This window comes from Pyrus communis, chromosome 16, assembly GCF_041283825.1.
Source record: "Pyrus communis isolate YQ-2024b chromosome 16, ASM4128382v1, whole genome shotgun sequence".
NCBI lineage: Eukaryota > Viridiplantae > Streptophyta > Magnoliopsida > Rosales > Rosaceae > Pyrus > Pyrus communis.
Window position 1 is genome coordinate 4,351,028 of NC_142580.1, and position 15,369 is coordinate 4,366,396.

At 34.9% G+C, this 15,369-nt stretch overlaps 1 pseudogene; it reads left to right on the forward strand.

Annotated features, from left to right (window-relative positions):
- The first annotated feature begins 4,721 nt into the window (after positions 1-4,721).
- Positions 4,722-5,582, forward strand: LOC148689844 (uncharacterized; annotated as a pseudogene).
- The last annotated feature ends 9,787 nt before the right edge of the window (positions 5,583-15,369 follow it).

Sequence of the window (15,369 nt, forward strand, 5' to 3'; positions counted from 1 at the left end):
GTTTTTGCTAAAAAAAATCTACTTGAAGCTGAATTAAAAGAAAGTGTGTGTGTGTATATATATTATATATATATATACAGAGAGAAAGAGAGTACTGAGAGGGGGAAAGTATCGAGCACACATTCCAAGAGGGAAATGAAGACAAGGAGGTGGAAATCATGGAATCATGGAAGTGAGTGGAAGAAAACAGAGTTGGAAAAAGGTCGTACTCGTGAAGGGGACGTTGGCAAGTTTCATGTACTGACAATCGCAGGTCATGGACAAAAACCCAACTATGCTCTGTCTCCACCACCACCACCACCCCCACCACTTCCATCTCTCTCACCACTTGCCTCTCTCTCTCTCTCTGCAAGGACGGAAATCTTGAATACAACATGTTAGATGACTCGAATTTTGTATAAATATAGAATCGGCTAAATAAATTAGTATTATTCGACTAACATTGTACGTAAGCGGTCCTCTACCATAATGACGGAGAGAAGTGTTGACATTGTATCACGGCGTGAGTTCAAATCCAATCGACTATCTAATCTAACTTCTAATCTAATAAATCTATATGATACAGATATAAGAAAGCGCCACTCACATACTTATTTTTATCAATTTTTAGATGAATAATATAAGTTAAAGTATTATTATTTTCATATTCTTGAATTTGTGAGTAAACGTAATTATGATACAGATATAAGAAAGCGCCACTCACATACTTATTTTTACTTTCTATTCACATTTATTAATTTTTCATCACTATTTTTATTTTTTAATTTTCACCTTAGTTTTTTTTTTCTTTGGAAATCAGGATATAGCATTATCCGGGCAAAGATGCCAAAGTTTTACAAGAAGGCCTACACAGAGGCAAACAACCAACTACAAATACTAGAAAAGGGTAGTGCAAGGAGGTTACATGAGACCAAGACGCTGCACCTAATGCTAAAGCATCCCTCTTCATACTACCATATACAATTAGTGGGGACATGAAAGACCATTATTACACAAAACATGAACAAGGGAAGATAGGGATCTATCGACCCAAATTGTCACCTTAGTTTTATATGGGGAAAAGAGAGAGAAGATTCAAGAGTGTCATGTGAACTCACTGTCGCCCACTCTAACCTCCCACAGGAATGCCTGGATCCCTTTACAACTTGCTTTTAGAAAATACACCTCCCTTCCCACACTTTCCATCTCCTTTTTCTTTTCCAAGATGTAATGCTTTTCGTTCCAAGTTCCAAGTTCCAACATGTCCATTTTCGAACTGTTACTTTCAACTGACAAGGAACAATTTCACTTGTCCTCATCCTCAAGTCTGTCTGTTTTCCAAGACATTTTGAGCTCAAAAGCTATATCCTTGACGTATATACAGTCTTGATGCCTAAAATTAATTTTAACAGTAAGATTGACCTCCTCGATCAAGAGATTGAAGAATATATCTTGTACTTGATTGTTCTCGGTAACGAAACACTTTGTGGCTTCTGTCAAAAAGAAAAAAAAAACAGGCGTCGGACAATCCTTCTAAACCAGCTTAGCGTGAGTACTGACCAGACTGGCAAAGATTACTAGCTAGTGCATTAGCATTACCCTAACATTGCATGCATGTCGATATTTAGGTCGGACAACCCTTTTAAACCAGCTTCGCGTGACCGACCATGCCGTTAAGCCCAACGTTGCATGCATGCATGCGTAAAGAAAATGTACTTCAAAGCTCAAGAACACATGTTTAACAAGTTATTTTGATCAAACACATCAATATTGTCATCAAAATTTCTAATGTATCACACGTTTGGAATTGGTTTTAAAAAATGAATAAAAACGCTTTTAGAGAAAATATTATTTGGTCTCAAAAGCACTTGAAACGCTTTCTGCAATAAGCAACAGTTATATGCTTCTTGTAGAAAGCACTTCAAGTGTTTTTTTCTTTAGGATTCACTATACTTTTACTAAAAATTGGTTTCAAAAATATTTTCGCCAAAAATGTTTTTATTCATTTTAAAGTTATTTTCAAACAAGCATCTCTTATGTTATAGATTTTTCAGTTGTTGCTAGCAACTGTCATAACAGAATTAACGGGATCTAATAGCCAAAAATATTAACCCAGATCATTAAAACTAGCCAGTAATCATAAGAACAAATCAACGAATTAACATGGGACAGAATCTGCATAACCTTCTCCATATCTGCATATCAAATTAATTAAGTTGACGAAAAAAATATTACTGCGCCTTTATGCATATTGTTGGATTTATTTTTTGAACTTTTTAATTCATGGGATCATGTGATGAAGCCATAAATAATGTTTGGCCGCCATGGCTGGAACCTTCGGCATTTTGCAGACAATTTGAGATGCCAACTTACATTACACACAAATATTGTGAGGTGGCGAAATTAACAATTCACTGTTAACAAAAACTCGTTAGGTGGCCACGTGCCCTGTGGCCTCACATTCACACCTCAACTAAATAAATATACTCTCAAATAAATTGACATTTATTTGTTGGAGAAAATTAGAAAATTGATCCTTGAATTTTAGTTTAATTAGATCTTTAGACTTAATTAAAAATATGTGAGTAGTATATCTTAAACTTGTTATTTTGTAGAGCAATAATCGTTTTGGGTAACATTTGATATATAACTCTTGTCCAAAATGAAAGGTTTTAAAAAAACAAATAAAAGACAGAACTTTTATGACAAGTTGAATAAAATTCAGGGACTAATACTCAAATTTTCTCTGCATTTGTTATCAGAAAACTAATAATATTGGATTTAGGATATCATCAGAATAAGAGAACCCCAAAAGCATGTTTGCCATTTTTGAGGCCAAAACATGTGCAATTAAAAAATAATTATGCATTACTGCGTTTTAAAATATGTTTGGAAGTGCTTTGTGTATTTATTTATGTTGAGATTTACCATGGATTGGATTTGAAGCTCTGTCAACGGGTAACATAATATTTTTGCAGTGACTTTTTTAGAAGACGACTTAAATATTTTAGATTTCTGGGAGGACTATGTATTACCATTCCACATGGAACAATCATTTTTATCTTAGTTCGAAGTTGATCCTAACCCTTTGAAAAATATATAAAAAAAATGAAAAATTAAAGAGAGACAAGGTTGATGTATAAATTTAATAAAATAAGGGTATTGTTATTGACACTCCAAGATTCTTGTTTTGCACTCCAAAATTTATATATTAAAAAAAAACACTTGTGAGAGTGCAAAATGAGATTTTTGGAATGCTAATAATAATTCTTTAAAATAAATAGGTTAATTAATAGAAAATTTGGGTGTTAACAGAGGCAAGAAAATTAAGTTTGGGCCTAAGCCTATTCCTCTGATGTTATACAACTTTGGGCTTTTGCCCGTTTGTCTTCGAATTTGTATGCACGTTTGGTCCGACTGCATTTAATTTTATGGCGGGCCCAAATAAGGCTACAAAAGCGAGGGTTTTTTTTATATTTTTTTTATATTTTATTTTTTGTAAAACGATGAATTTTGTTAGATTAAATGTTAGATTAGTCACCGATAGAGTTTGAAGCCACATCGTTATACAAGGGTTCAACACATTTCCACTATTGCAGTAAAGGGTCACTTAAGCGAGGGTTTTGTTTGGATTTATTCATTTTGCGTCATTTAAATGGTTGATAAGGTAAAATAAGTACAATAACAAATGATATCATTAGAAAAATAAGGCTTTATAGCCAAAATGATTCATGAGATTTGCATAACACATCACCTTGATCACTGAGAATGAAAAGCAATAGAAATGGTCCATGAGAATGAGATTGTCCACCATCCATTATTTTGGTCATTCCGTTAAAAACTCCATTAAGTGTTCCAGAGCTCTTGCCCGAAAGTTTGAACAATTTTCAAAGCTTCGTAACTCAATCGTTTCTTAACAAAATTCGACCCATAATATATCAAAATGAAGATAGGAAAATGTAGAACAAGATTATACCTATTTGGAAGCCCAATGATTGCCGAAGATAGCCAAAAAATAGTCTGAAAGGTGATTGGTCCGCAGGAAAACTGGAAAACTCACCGGAAACTGGGTAAAGTTTAAACGTTCATAACTTTTTTAATACTCAACGAAATAGAGTGATTCAAAAACAAAAATCATATTTCTCAATGAGACGAAGATAATGGTATCTTTCGCAACTACTAATTCTTTGTGGTTTGGCCGGAAAATGGCTCAAAACTGACTAACTCAAGACCAAGACAGCCATTTTCAAGCCGTTTTCGGCAAAACCACAGTGAGTTAGCCATCAAGAAAGGACCATTCTATTCGTCTCGTTGAGAAGTATGATTTTTTTTTTGAATCACTTAATTTCGTTGAGTATTGAAGAAGTTATGAACGTTTAAAGTTTACCCAATTTCCGGCGTGTTTTCGTTTTTCCGCCGACCAGTCACCTTTTAGGCTATTTTCCGGCCATCTCCAGCAAACATTGGGCTTTCAAATGGTATAATCTTGTTCTACACTTTCCTATCTTCATTTTGATATATTATAGGTCGAATTTGGTTAAAAAACGATTGAGTTACGAAACTTTAAAAATTGCCCAAACTTTCGGCTAAGAACTCTGGGTCACATAACTGAATGACCAAAATAATGGATGGTGGACAATCTCAAAGATCATTTCTATTGATTTTCAATCTTAGAGACCAAAGCCATTTTTTACTAAAAAACTGAAAAATAATTTATAAATGATGTACTAAAATTTAGAGCACCCCGAAAAATCTGAAACACACAATTCCATCTACGACCAACCAACCCAATCCATATTTGCCTCCTTCCCTTTTCTCTATCTTCTCTCTCTCAAACTTCTAACTACTAGCTGATAAGCCCAATGGCCTCCACCCCCATTCACTCCCCCACCACCACCACCACCACCACCACCACTTCCTCCTTAGTCCACCACCACCACCACTCTCTACAACTCTCCTCTAAATTACCCTTCCCTAACTCCCTCACAAAACCCAACACCCTCAGTTCCAACAGACCAGTCACCAGACTCAACGTGTCCACCCCAACCGACAAACCCAGCAACAGCACCCCCACCTCCACCTCCAAGAAACCCACGACGGAAACCATATACTTCGACGGCGGAGCCCACTACGGCGACCTCCTGGCCAACCTTATCCTGGGCTTTACTCTTCTCTGGCTGCCCTTGACTTGAGCTACGGTCTTCAGGGCCTCGTTTTTGAGGTACAGGTTCACCAACCTGCGGTTGACGGTAATCTCGGGACTGACGGGTCAGGATAGGAGCGATTTCTCGTACAAGGTGATCAAGGATGTACAGGTGGTGCCACGTTTCATTGGCGAGTGGGGTGATATTATCATCACCCTCATTGACCTGAGGAGTGTGCACAAGTTGAGAGAGATCGCCAAGTATTGCCTCTGTTTGGCTGAAAAGCCCGCCGTATTGAAGGAAAAGGGAGCCAAAGGCTTTTAATTTAATTTAATTTAATTATTACAAGGTTTAATTTCATGCAAAAACATTGATGTCGTTTTCTTTTCTTGTTTAAGAATTCTCAGAGGTATGCTAAATCACTTTTTGTAGATAATTAACTCGTTCTTGCACTTTGAAGATTGAGAGTACATATAAGAATCTAAATTATCTGAATCTGAAATTGAATGGAAACGCATTTTAGTTGTGTAGGAATCTTTTGGACCTAACTTCAGTGTAGTGCCTTGTTTTTTATACCAGCGATATTTAACTAGTCCAAACTGCGATCAGTGAAGTAAATCTGAATTCGAGTGATGAGCATATCCGTTCTAGCTAATATGGCTTCAACCACGTCAACCTATGAACGTGTGTAATTAACCTTGTATGGTGGTCGAAAGGCAATCATAAGGTGTCGAGATAAAATTTTGGGTTGCTCCAGACAATCGCCATATTTGGGAATGGACTGAAATTGGGCACGACGCAGATCAGCCACACTATATGATGTTCGCTCACTTTTTTGTACGTTTCTATTTATTTTTGTCACTTATGTTTAATACAATAAACATTTGATGAGCATATATAATTTATGTGAATACATGTATTTAATAAATCACAATCACACAGTCTTTGCATTTAAAGAGTAAATCAGTGGGCAAAAATTATTTCCATCACAATACAATCTAGGATGCCCCATAATTTGTTTTTTCACGTGTGGTGGTAACAACACACTGCAAGTTGATATACAGAAAATTCAGAGAAACGCTTGTTCAATCGTACACGCATAAAATTTCAAAAAAAAAATCGACTCAGACGATGCCTTGCACGTAACGAATGTTGGATTTACGATTGATGGGGCCACTGGGCCAGTGATTCAACATATGTTATTGAGACGTCTAAGCAGAAAAATCAAGAAAATTTGAAGATAAAAAAATCCAAATTGTTAGGTAGCTTGGAGTATCCAGAACAGTTATGGGCCTTTGAATCGCGACAAGGCCCGGTATGTCAGACTTTAACTTTTATCTTGGCCCACCCAAATACAGGCGTGGGGTGGGGGTGCTTCTGATGAGCCATTGGCCATTATTTGTCTGCAAATGAGAACGCAAAAGCAGAAAAATAGCCCCAAAATCTTATCTTCGGCTAATTTTAAACTGTTGATGGGTCACTATATATACTCATTAGGTTTCACGTCCTATCACTTCAATATTTGTTTTTCTATCGTTTTAACTTCTTTAAAAATAAAGCTTCTTTAATTCTGTCACTCTCAAATCTCAAATATATTATTTCATCTTTAATTTGCCTTATTAGTATCCATCTATGTCTTTACCACACCAGCTACCAAATTTTTGTAGTTGTAGACTGGTAGGGTGAACCATAACGTTTTCATTCTTAATTACGAGAATGACTTCTATGAAATAGGTTCAACGCTTCGTCACCGTGGTGTTTGTTTCTATGGAAGTCATTTTCCTTTATCACAAGACCAATTGGTAGACGTGCTGCTCAGAGTTTGAGAATTGGAGTCTTGGAGATGAGTTAAATCATAGCAATTAATTAATCACTTTTGATTACAGCATGATTAACTTGTGATTTTCACTTATCGTAAACAGGCATGTTCAAAGTTGGTTTTGAGTAGGCTGGTTGCTGACATGCATGGCCTACGCATGGCTGGTAGGTGGAGACCGAATATTTTGTTCATAAACAGGGTCTGCACGTCAATACCCCTTTAGCCCACATGCATTTTATAGCCTTCGGCTGTGGGGGAACGTTTGTTTTTGTTAGCCCCATATTTTCTGCTGTATACGGTTTTTTTTTCTTACTTGTTTTCTTCTTTCTTTGTTCTTAGTATCATCACGCGACGGTGTCTTGCTGGCTCGATCGATGCTTTATTTTTACAAGGCCAACGAGAATTAAAATTCCATGTACGTAGTAATTGGGTGAAGAAAAGAGACATCAAACATGACCTTGCAACTTGATTTGTGACTCAGTTATAGTGCTCCTTGGGGACCCAATGGGGACTTTGCGAGGGAATCATTGATTTTCACAGACGTGAACTTCAGTTATAAATAAACTTTTAAAACCCTCAATCAAATAAACCAACTGGGCTACTCAATTACATACATGAATGTATGTGGGAGGAGCTATGAAATTTCACAGGCTCTGACAAAAACTCATAAAAAGTTGAACACTGCAAAAAGTGAGCAATCATCCAACACAACCAATAGTGTTCATATCCCCAGGCTCCAGCAACAGTGCTTAGAATTTAGTCCTACAATCCCCTTCTTTGTTTGAGCTTGCCTGTCACCAGTCAGTGCAGTCACCACCAGCATCGATCTTTACCTCAGCTTTTAATATTCCCTCATCCACCAGGAATAATGAGTGACACGAATCGAGTGGGGTTGAGGATGTACGATCTTTGGAGACCTTCTCTTAAGTTTCTCAAATATGATCAAGAATTAAGATCTTGATTAATTAGTAAAACTTCATTAGCTAGCCCTAATTAATCCTTGGTTTTTTCATGACGTCTTCACCCATGCATGCCGGCATTTCGACTAGCATCCATCAACCATGCATGTATCGTAGGACGCATACGTAACCAAGGTGCACCACGCACATATGTATATCCGTATATCCATATATGGCGTGCCGATCGACTAAGCCAGAAATATGCGAAATATATTATACATGGCAAGCAATATATATGTAAGCATTTTTGTTATGAAGTAAACCATTTCTTTTAAAAAAAGATTGTTAAGGTACGTAGCTTTAAAAAATATTTCTATATTTGAGAACATGACAATACATGGAATTTCAATTTGAAATATTGTGACAGTGAAGGTGTGCATCACTCTTCACTCAATGCCATTGGTCTACCAATTAAGGTCCTAATCCATGGCTACCAAATGAAAGTAATACATTATGGCCCCTAGTAATAATAATCGATCGACACTCCCAGTTCGATTTATTTAGCTTCTATATGTTATGGAGACTTTTCAGCATACTTTAAATTCTTCTCTATATGGTGTTATTATTTTACATAAGTTATAACATCTATATTTATTTTTATTAATATATTCTAAAAGTAAAAAATATTAACAATATCACTCATTCATATTATATATAATATGTGAAATGGTACATTATAAACAAAAATTTCTCCCATAGCTTTGTCATATCCCTACATGCTCGGGCGGGTCACAAAAGGAACTGATCATCAAGCTAGGGTTACACTGCTCCATTGGAAAACTTTTGACCGTATAGATTGCAGTTCTCTCTTCTTCTTTTTTTTCTGCCATTTTTCTTGATTTGGTTTCCTCAGAAACAGCAAACGCATGTATGAGTGTGCGTTTGGGGGGTAAGGATCCGAAAGAATGAAAGAGTTGTGGAATGTGGTGTCAAGTCGCGAGGCAGAAGGAGGACCTCCCAGTTAGGTGAGCAAAGCTCCTCTCTGAAAAAACACCATCTTTATTGAAAGAAGCTAAAGAGAGAGAGACCCCCATTCCTAATTATATATGACAGAGTGTGCTTAACCCTCAGGTCCCCTTTAGCCCTTTGCAGGTTTTATTTATATATATTGGCCACACTTGTTTCTGAATGTAACAGTAACTTCACATTTTTTGATGATCAGGACCAACTTCCTAAATTCATTTTTGTTAGCAACAAAACATGGATAAGTTCTTTCGAATAAATAAGCCTTATTTATGCGACGTGGTAAACAAGGGAAATTTAAACAATAATCTTAAAACATAGAAATGAGGTGTCCACTGTGAAAAATATGAGAGAAACCTCAAAGTTTAACATTAAATGACAATCGTAATAGCAAAGTTAAAGATGTGTATTTAGCTACCTAAAACACTAACATAACTTGAAGCCTTTCAGTTTTGACCTAATAAATGAAAGTTGTGGCCTCAAATGCATTGCCCATATATCACAACGAAGCTGCGAGTTGGACTTAGTCATCTGCTCTACACATAAAAGAATCCCGCTAAAAAAATGCTTAGCATATAAAAAAATGAACTTATCATTTAGTTTAGTGGCATCTTATCTTTACTTTGTTAGATGAGAAAAATTCATAAACAAAAGTTGTTTATATAAAAACAAAAAGAATTGAAACTTAATGTGCCACATTGCCACATCAATGGAGAAAGCGCACGCACAAACACAAGGAGTATTATTCTAATCAAAATACTCATTAGTTTGTCAATCTAGTATTTGCAAGTTCCAAGCCAATTAGACACGCTACTCAAGTGTATACACACTCCAACATTGTGGCGGGAAATTCAAGTAGTGGAGCTGTGGGCTTGACTAGAGCAACCAAATCCTTTTTTGATTAATAGGAATTTCTACCTTAGATTACAATATCATCCAAATCACAGGGGGCCTGCAATTCAAATCAAACTGGTCTTAGTCTTTGTTTAGCACCTAGATATTTCCTAAATATCTTAAATAATTAGACTCTGAGGTCGATCATATATATATATATATATATATATATATAGCTAGCTAGGTAGGTCATCAAGCATCTCCAATTCTCCATCATGAATCAAACAATGGGTGTTAAATAAATTCAGACTTCAGAAAAGCCCATAGCTTCATTTCATTAATTAAAATAAAGGTAACACTTCAATTTAGTGCATTAAGCAATGAAACTTGTTTAATCTATATCTGGTGTTGGACTGCATCGATCATTTACGATTATCATGAAATGGCCAAAGCATTAAGTTTGAAATATAAATTCATTAACCTCTAATAAGTTTAATTAAGGAAAATAGTAAGTATTCAAAGAAACCCTAGCTATACGGAAAATAGTAAGTATTCAAAGAAAACCCTAGCTAGCAAGTGGTCATTTATCACAGTGGTGGAAAGATGTTAAGTCCTTACATGACAACGTGAGTTCAAATCCCGTTGGTGACTAATTTAACATCTAATTTAACAAAATCTATTGTTTGAAAAAAAAAAAAAAAAAAAACCCTAGCTATACCAATGTGTAGAATTTTATGGAATGAGTATAACATAGGCATGGAATGGGAATCTTGTAATCTTAAAAGGGATTCATTTCGGATCTATGTGTTCGGAGTTCACGGACCGAGAGATTCATATCACTCGATTTCAATTATGCGGCTCCTACTAGCCCATCTCACTAACCCACTTCATAAAAATTCAAAAACTTGAATAGTCCGAATCTCTTTCTCGCTCTCTTGAACGGTCCAAATCTCTTAGTAAGTTGGTCTGCAAGCTCCGAACACAGTGATTGGGAATGGATCTCATTCCCTTAAAAGGGACACAGCAATAAGAACCAAACTATGGGAATATAATTAGGGAAGGGCATAGGATTCCTGAAACCCTTTCTCTTTACAAGAAAGCATAGTTTATGTTAAAGATACGGAGAGAAAGTGAGGGAAGATAAAATCCAGAGGCTCTCTTGAAAAGGTGGCTCAAATATCCAAAATGGGTTCCCACAGCCCACAAGCATGTAGGAATCCCAAGCAATAAGAACCGCAACGTTCACATAAAGCTAAAAATAGATAAATTTTTTCCATATGCTCCAAACTTTTTCTTCCACACATGGGGCCTTTGCCCCTATGTTTTTTCCTTTTCTTTTTACATGGGATCGGCCATCAGTCAAGGAATATTTTGCCACCCATGAAATAGTATCATCCTTTAGTTGTCATTTCAAAAACAAACCCTAGAGCAAGGTGGTATGGATGCTAGAGCTTAAGGTTTACTGTATTTTAAGAGTCAAAGTTCCCCAAATCATATTAATTTACTAACCGATTAACACTTGAGTGCTCTTGTGTGTGTGTGTGTATGCGTATATGTTTTTAATTTATCTGGAACTTGCTTGTAAAATTGGCAACATAGGATTCAAGAGCTCTCTTGGTATCTGCATTCAAAGTTCTATATTGAATGCGCGGCTCCTACTCATTACAAACTGGAGAAAGCAACACGATGCTACTGCAAATATTGACGTGATCAATTAAGAATTAAGAACAGGGAATTTTGCCAAGAAGTAAAGAATGAAATTATAAAGGACAAATTGTAAAAAGTTATTTTGTACTCTTTCTTGGTGCTTTTGTTGATCAAGTATTCAACATCAAACTTTATTTGTAGGGTAAATCACCCTCTCTTTTTCAGCCTTTTAAGACCTTCATGTCATCTTTTCGATAAGTCTAGCTTGATTTAGTAAAAAATGATACATTAAGGGAGCGCTAAGCAAATCCCAAATCGGGCCCTCTAACACAAACAACAAGACGAATTAACATGTACTTACCAAACAATTAAGCACGGTGCGGTTTATTGAAAAGGGCATGCAGTTTGGCAAGTAAAGTTGTTTTAGACTAATTACTTTCCGAAAAACATTTAGACCAAGTGACAAAGGGATACATGATGTTTCAATACACCCGTCTTTACTCATGCTGAGGGGCCTAAACATGTTTAAGTATAATTAACCTCCTTATATATGTACATTATCTATATCCAACTTAACTAGTGTTTGTATTATATATTATTACAAATTGTTAAGAATTAATAAAGTGTTCTAGACAAACTTCTTTCTTTTTTAGTGTTTTAAAACCTTTTTTTTTTCTTGAGAAAGGTGTTTTAAAACTTTTTAAAATTGTTTTCTCTTTCCTTTTCTTTTCCTTGCCGTTTCTTTTATATTCTTTGAAAATGGAGACTAAAAGGATTGATTATGGACCCTTTTCGTGGGAGGTATGTAGAAATTGTTTAATCAAAATGGAACTTTTAACCCGGCAAAGGGTAGAAGAAGAAATTGGAGATGTAGTTGAGCATAATCAGGAGCAAACGTGCTCGAACAAACCCATAAAGCAAAGTTAGTAAATGTTTTGCCCCTCTTTTGGTGTGGGAAAGTTCATATAGGCTAGTGTGAGGATGTGAAATTTAAAGAGTCTCACATTAATGAAGGGAAAATTTTTGTAAGGGTTTATAAGTAAGTTAGGTTGCTCCCCAAATTGCCAGTTGGTTTTATGGTGGAACCCAACTTTCTTCATGGTATCAAAGCATGTTGTCCCTCGTGTGAAGCTCAACAACCATACATACTTTATGTCGCCTGATATGTGTTGTTCATGTGCTAAGCTTGAAAATTCGTCACACGTGACGGCCCGGTGGTTGAGAGTATGAATTCCACAACAGGGAAAATAGACCTTGCATGTGCTTATAAATAATTGAACTACTCTTCATATTGCCAATTGATTTTACCGTGAAACCCCCAACTTTTCTTATAAGCCTTTGTAAAGTTTCTTCTTTCACCGATGTGACTCTTTAACCTTCACATCCTCACACGCAACCTCACGAATTGGGTGACATGGAACATGTGTGACCGTTGGGCTTCACACATGTGTCAGCCTGTTTTGATACTATGAAGAAAGTTGAGTTCCACCATAAGATCAATTGACAAATATCAAAAGTAATCCAATTAACTTATAAGTACATGAATATTCCTTTTATTCTCGATATGAAATTTATACTCTCAATCGCTACTACACAAAAATAAGGAATCTATTAATGAGTTTCGTTTTTTTATACACGGTTATGTGAAAACTCAAATTATATACAACTCGTTTATATGTACGTCAAAAGAAAAGGAGGACGAGATAGCTAATAAGATAAAATGGAGTGAACTGATCCACATGCATATTTTTTTTGGAAGTTTTAATGAAAAGCCCGCGGTACTGTTCACTTTAACGAAAAATCACAATTTTATACTAAAAAGTCAAACTTGGTATCACTTTACCCTTTATTTTGTCATTTTCGTTAAAACTCAAAGTTTTCAAGCCATTTTCATTAGTTTTCCTTAATTTTTTTTTCATCTCCAGAACCTATTTAGTTGATTCATTGATTTTTTTTTTAATCATTCAATCTAAATGTCAGAAGTAATTAGAATTTTTAAGAAAAGAAAAGAGGTGTAAAAATCAATTTTCTAAGAATATTTAATAGGGGCGTTTTGATATAGGCGCCTCGTTTTTTAATTTTTTAGACTAAACATACATTCCTTTTGAAAATTTGATCAAACGTTTTCCTAAAATTTTGGTTATTAATTTCGGTTTTTCACATAAGTTCAATTTTGTTAAGAATTTTAGTTTTTCACAACTTTTCCTGGACATTTCGTTTTTTTTTTCTTTTCCTCTTATCCCTATATTTATGCATTTATCATCCATCTCTATACATTTTTTTATTGTTTGTTATAATTGAACTTTTTTTTTTGTGAATATAGTAGAATATTTATAAAAAAAATTGTCAGATTTTATTATTTAGAAGACCCAACACATAATAAAGATTTGTTTGATTATATAGCTACGTCTATTTACCTATAATATGGACACATTTAGTTTTATAGTGGATTTGTTTTTTTGTATTTCTCGGTACATTTGGAATGTAAATATGCCAAAAGGGTTATCTGATAGATACATTTGGTTTTGTTATACATTTGTATTTTTTGTTCATTTGGTCTTTTGGTACATTTGGAATCTAAACGTACCAAAAGGGTTACCTGACAATGGGCACATTTGGTTTTATGATACATTTGAAATTTTGGTATATTTGATTTCTTTGTACATTTGAAATCTAAACGTACCAAAAGGGTTACATAACAATGGGTACATTTGGTTTTATGGTACATTTGGTTTCTCGGTACATTTGAAATATAACGTACCAAAAGTCGATACTTTTGTTCTCAAATGTACCATAAGTTTTAAGTATATTTTTTATATATCTATACGTGAAAAAATATGTATTGAAGACTTTTTATTGAGACATTTTTAATAGAAAGAGATTTTTTTTTTAAATACTAATAATAAGGTAATGAGGAATTAGTTAATTAATTTTTATTTTATTTTATTAAAAAATGTCATTTAATGCATAGAAGGGGATTGACGAAATTAAATTCCTATATTATAGGCAATTAGTTGCTAAGCTACCTTATGCCTCGATATAAATGCATTTAAATTAATGACATAGAAATTAAATAAATAGAAAATTATTGAGGTGACAATTGATCAAAGCACCTTAATCAAATCTTTAAAATGGATGAATGTTTAATCTAACAACTATAAAAAATATATAAGGCATTCTAATTTTCCCTATTTAATAATGTAAATACATATACATGTGTGTGTGTACAATTTGCCCATTTTAATAAAATTAAAATCATCATTCTTAGCGAAAATAAAATGAAATGATGAAAAGCATAACAAGTTAAAAGCTAGAATAGCTCTCCCTCGTGGCACAGCACTGAGCACGGTAAGATAAGGCCAAAGCAAAAGTAAGTTATGATAAGCTCATTGAATATTTAGTAGCTAATGATTCACCAAATGCCCTTTTGTTGAGAATGCGACCCTCAAAATTGGCCCATGTTTTACATTTTCTATTTTTTTGTTTTGAAGGGGAAAAAGAGTTAAAGCAAGGCAGGGAGAGCGGGGGGACACTTGGCGCGCAGTAATTGATTGGGTGGCCGCTCAACTGGGATGACGGTGATGACTAACGAGTAACGACTGATATATGCTGAGAGTTTTATGAAAAGAATATGCAAAATATAATGAAGGGGTAAGGGGGAAGCCCTAGTGCCCCCACCCCATCTTATCAAATATCAATCTCTTTGGGAACTTGGGCCTCTCTTCCCTACCAAATTAAGCTCCACTGCAGACAACATTATACCTTGCATGATTTTGGTTTTGGTTTATGTTAAGGTTTAAGTGCCTTAGTGGAATGAGTATAATTAGGGTTTATGAAACCAAAGAAAGGGCTTTCCTTCGATTTGATATGTTCTATTTGGCCATTTGTTTTGCATTGATAGTTTGGTAGCATATATACATGGATTTTTTTTTTTTAATTTTTATAACAAAATTATATTTCATTCAGACGATGTATATGTAAGCTTGTGAGTGTCAAAGGACGTGGTTTTATGATTTCTTGACGT